The following is a 5430-nucleotide window of genomic DNA, read 5'->3' on the forward strand; positions in this document are numbered from 1 at the left end:
TTTCTATATCTCTCACTCTTTCTCTACATACTCATCATTCTTACTCTTCATATCCATTCTCGCCCACATACTCTCTTGCACCTGCTCTTACCCTCAACTACATACAGTACTTTACCCTCAATTCAATCCATACCTCTTCTCTTTCCTAGTCTTCCCTTAATCTTCTTCTTAGTCTTCTTTTTCACTCCACATAAAATAATAACATACATCTCAACTTCCTCACTACCTACATGTCTTATCTTTGCTATTATTTATTGACTTTCTTATGTCACCACTATCTTTGCTACATTGTTACAATTGTTACCTTATATTCCTTGCACTACCTAATACCTATAATTCTTGTCTTATAGTATTTTAGTCAAAACATCTATTCCTATATGTTCCTTATCTTTACTCATTTGTTATACCAAACTTATAGTGGCTACATCTCCCCATTGCTCTCTTATAAGTTTAATTACTTTACCCCATACTTCATTGAAAATCTCTAATGAATTATCTCTCATCAAACATGTTAATTTGTCTATTTTTATTACCCATATAGTTTCCATATCCAATCTTCCTTACAAAATTAAATACTTACTTTTAAAGTTACTTTGAAACATGGAAGGGAATCATGTGGCCCTCAAAATGTTGTTAAACTTCAGCATTCATCATCGACTCCTTACTACATAGACTAGCAGTCCAAGAATAGCCAGAATCCTTTTTGGTGAGTTATGAATATATAGACACTGGAGGTGCTATGCAGTAAATCCCATCCTAATCCACCCAATCCCCACTTACTGGGCAGCAGCCACTGCTATTAACGGGGATTTGCTCCCCTTGACAAATTATGCAACCAAGTTTCCCGCATTTGGGAAAATTGCAGGGATCAGCACACCTGGACTACAATGGATGAACCTCACCCTGGGAAAACCGCCTTCATGATCATGGTGTCTACCCTGCCAGGCACTTAGAGTGGAAAAATGAAATGCACAGATATAGGATGAGGGACACCTGGCTGAACGAAACTACTTGTGAAAGGGATCTGGGAGTTCAAGTAGACCACAAGTTGAATATGAGTCAACAGTGCAATGCGGCAGCTAAAAAGGCCAATGCAATTTTAGGCTGCATCAACAGAAGTACAGTGTCTAGATCAAGGGAAGTGCCACTCTATTCTGCTCTGGTCAGGCCCAACCTGGAATACTGTTCTGGGCACCACAATTCAAAAAGGATGTTGAGAAACTAGAGTGTGTCCAAAGGAGGGTGACTAAAATGGTGAAGGGTCTGGAAACCATGTCCTATGAGGAACGACTTAGGGAGCTGGGGATGTTTAGCCTGGAGAAGAGAAGGTTAAAAGGTGATATGATAGCCCTGTTTAAATATTTGAAGGGATGTCATATTGAGGAGGGAGCAAGCTTGTTTTCTGCTGCTCCAGAGAACAGGACCTGGAACAATGGATGCAAGCTACAGGAAAAGAGATTCCACCTCAACATTAGGAGGAACTTCCTGACAGTAAGGGCTGTTCGCCAGTGGAATGCACTCCCTTGGAGTGTGGTGGAGTCTCCTTCTTTGGAAGTCTTTAAGCAGAGGCTGGATGGCCATCTGTCGGGGATGCTTTGATTTAGATTTCCTGCATGGCAGGGGGTTGGACTGGATGGCCCTTGTGGTCTCTTCCAACTCTACTATTATATGACTCTATGATTCCCACCTTCTCCCATGAAAATTCTCTGATGAAACAGGCAGAAGCCCTTGTCACAATTCCCCCTTGTACCAGAGATTGCTCATGCAGGCGGAATGGGACCATCAGCCAACTGCATGCCAATCAATAGGGGAACTGACCCCTCATCAATTGCATTGTCTGTTGCCCAGTAAGTGGCAATTAGGACACATTCAAGATCCCTATGTATCCCTTAAACTAGGGACCACGTAGGGATCATGAATACAAAACAGATATGAATGCATAATAATAATAATAGGTTTTATTTATATACCGCCCAATCACTGGGAATCCGAGCGGTTTACAATAGAGGGGATAACAGACAGTTCCCTGCCCACAGGCTTACAATCTAAAAGACACGACACAAAAGGAGAAGGGAATGGTGAGGGAGGGAGGGAATCAGGTCCAGCATTCTTCTCTCCCTCTGAGGCCTGGACCAAGGCAGATGGACCGGAGATGGACTCTAGGTTATGTATTCATAATTGCCCAATAGGATTCCAGCCAACATTTTTAGGGCTACATAATTTACCTGTGTCTACTTCGTATTGAATACAATAATAAACTATACAACCAAATTTCTATTTCAAGAATGTGGATGCATAAAGATACTGTCTTATGGTTACATGATTGTTTTCAGCAAGGCACTTAGTTTGCAATTTAAACTGCATTCACTATATTACTGTACTTACAAACTCACTTTGATGGCTTTCTCATGGTAAATGTGAGAACAACTAGAATGACATTGGCAGAGTCCTAGTGAACATGGGCTGAAGCTTTTTTGAGGGCCAATGGTGTGGCAATGAAGGTTCCATTTTCAGTAAAGTACTGAAGCATGTGGTGACCTTTGAACTCTAGGAGTTTCTGGATGAGATTAATTATCTAGATCCATTTCAAGATTACTTCAGACATCACACTATACCCTTAAAGTGCCACAATTCCAGTTTGACTCCTCTAGCTGCCTCCTGTTGCATTGTGGGATTTGCAGTTTTAAGGAGGGGTATTTAGAATTCTCAGGCAGAGAAATTCTCTATCTGAGAATTCTAAATACCCCTCATTAAAACTGAAAATCCCACAATGCAACAGGAGGCAGCTAGAGGAGTCAAACTGGAATTGTGGCACTTTAAGGGTATAGTGTGATAAACATCCTAGTTATGGGAAGGAAATGACTTTGATTACTTTAGTGGATGATCTACACCAGGAACTGGACTGGGGAAGTGTGTCCCTATTAGTTCTGTTGGACCTCTCAGTGGCTTTTTATACCATTGACCATGGCATCCTTCTGGATTGACTTACTGAGGTGAGACTTGAATGTAGGATCTAATTCTTTCTTAAGGGGTACTCTTCCTGTTTGGCTTCTTGGCCACTGGCCAGTGAAGTGTTTATATAAAGAGATTTTTCATGTTTTTAATTTGCTTTGGTTTTACTAATTGATAAGCTGCCTTGAATCACATGGGGAAAACATGGTTATAAATGAAAATAATAAATAAATAAATAAATAAATAAATAAATAATGCATTTTGATTACTGAACAAATAATATCACAGACTAAATTATAATGATAATAATAGTAATCCAGAGGAAGAGAAAGGTAGGCCAGCTCCATGAGGCCTTGCCTGAAAGAAGAAGGCCCTCCCTCCATCCACCATCCAGAGGGAGAGAAGGGCAGGCCAGCTCCATCAGGCCTAATCAGAGTAAGAAGAAGGGCCCTCCCTCCAGTCCATCTGCCATGGTCCAGGCCTCTGAGGGAGAGAAGATCCGCTGGACATTCCCCCTTCCCCACTGCCTTTCCCTTCTCCTTTTGTGTCTTGTCTCTTTAGATTGTAAGCCTGAGGGCAGGCAAATGTCTAATTAATAATTTGTAAGCCGCTTTGATAGCCTTTTGGCTGAATAGAGGGTATAAATCATCATCATCATCATCATCATCATCATCATCATCATCATCATCATCATGATGTATTCAATCCATGTATTGGAGAGACATGAACACAATAATATCATATTCAACACATGCTTTTGACCTACAAAGGTCTTCACAGCGAAGACATGACATTTGAAGGATCACCTGTACATACATTAAGATCTTCACCAAAGGCCCTCGTCAGTGTACTCTCTTCATCCAAAGTCTGACAAATGGATCAGGACAAAATGATGTGGTGGCACCCGAAATGTTGATATTCTTCTCAAGTGCCTCACCTGGTACATACATTCATGTCATTTTGGTGCCAAACAAAAGTACTTTAATTTCCCACACAACTTGAAAATAGCTTGCTTGATCTTTGCTGATTATGTTTTACTGTTGCTGTTGCTGAATTGGCAATGATTGTATTAATATCTATTATTGTGTGCTATTCAATTTATTTGAATTATTTTACTTTATTTTGACATTTCATGTCAAATTTATTTGAAGATGAAGCAACTATCCATAATAAGCGAATGCATTATTCTTGATACACTTGATACACAGTGCATAATCTGTGATCGCTGAAGAGATTGTTTTCCATATAATCATGGGCATCTCTCCCTTAGAAGTGTCTCCTCTGTAGAAATGTTCACAGTTTTGAAGTGGCCCTTGATAGTTTTCCCTGGCAAAGTCAATACGCCAGGTGTCAGTTCTTAAACGTTCTCCCCATGAAAATTATATGGTAAAACTGCATTTAATGTTTAAAAGAAAACCAAGAACAACATATGTATAAAAAGTCTGAAATTGAAAACAGACATTATATATCCACTTCAGAACTCACTTTATTTGGTACATGGGATAGATGCATCTGACTGCCATTATGGCCCTTCTCCATACCTAGAAAACGACACCATTATGTGCACTGACTCCTTTCAAGGCTGACTTGGTGGATTCATCAGCTTTTCTCCAATCAGCGAGACAATACCAAATCTTCCTGGGTACATATGAATCACATAATTACATAAACTGTTTTAAAACCTTTAGGCAATGTTTGTCATGCTGGCACTGTAATGACAAGCACTGGTGTGTGAAAGGAATGTGCGGAAATCATCACTCCATGAGGCAGAATGGGAAGAAAGAGATTGTCAATTGACACTTTCAGTCAGGCTAGTGTTCAGAGGCTGGACTATATTCCTTCTTAATGAGCTATAAACACAAAAGGAACAAACTCATTAACAGAGCAATCCTTTCCATGTTTACTCAGAAGTAATGCCGACTGAGGCTATGGGGACTTACTCCCCGGAAAATGGATAGAAGGTTGTAGCCTAGATAATTAAAATATTTTGAAGTCACATTGATTAGACATATGCTTCTATACAAATAAATATAGACTGGAATTTGGTCCACCTCCTCATATGGAAAGTGGATGTGTCTACACCAGTGGTTCCCAATTTCAGATCCTCCAGATGTTTTGGACTCCCATAAGTCCTGACTGTTGGCCAAGTTGGCTGGGGCTTCTAGGATCTGAAGTCTTAAACAAATGTAGGGTCAAAGTGTGGGAAAAACTGGTTTACACTGTAGAAATCATGCAGTTTGACACCACTTTAAGTGCTGCAGCTCCATTACATACACTATTGGGATTTGTAGTTTTACAAGGTGTTTAGATTTCGCTGCCAAACAGTGCAGGTGCCTCACAAAATTAGAGCTCCCAGAGTCCTGTAGGATGGAGCCATGGCATTAACGTGGTGTCAAACTGCATGATTTCTACACTGTAGATGCACCCAGAAAGGTAATTATCTCTTCTTTTAAAATATAGGAGAGTCTAGGCCTTATT

The 5430-nt window shown here is 40.2% G+C and overlaps 1 pseudogene; it reads right to left on the reverse strand.

Moving 5' to 3' along the window:
* Positions 1 to 803: 803 nt before the first annotated feature.
* LOC149317133 (U1 spliceosomal RNA) lies at positions 804 to 953 on the reverse strand (annotated as a pseudogene).
* Positions 954 to 5430: the final 4477 nt, after the last annotated feature.

The sequence above is a fragment of the Sceloporus occidentalis genome, unplaced genomic scaffold, assembly GCF_023333645.1.
Source record: "Sceloporus occidentalis isolate IW3139 unplaced genomic scaffold, rSceOcc1.0.p SCAF_3, whole genome shotgun sequence".
NCBI lineage: Eukaryota > Metazoa > Chordata > Lepidosauria > Squamata > Phrynosomatidae > Sceloporus > Sceloporus occidentalis.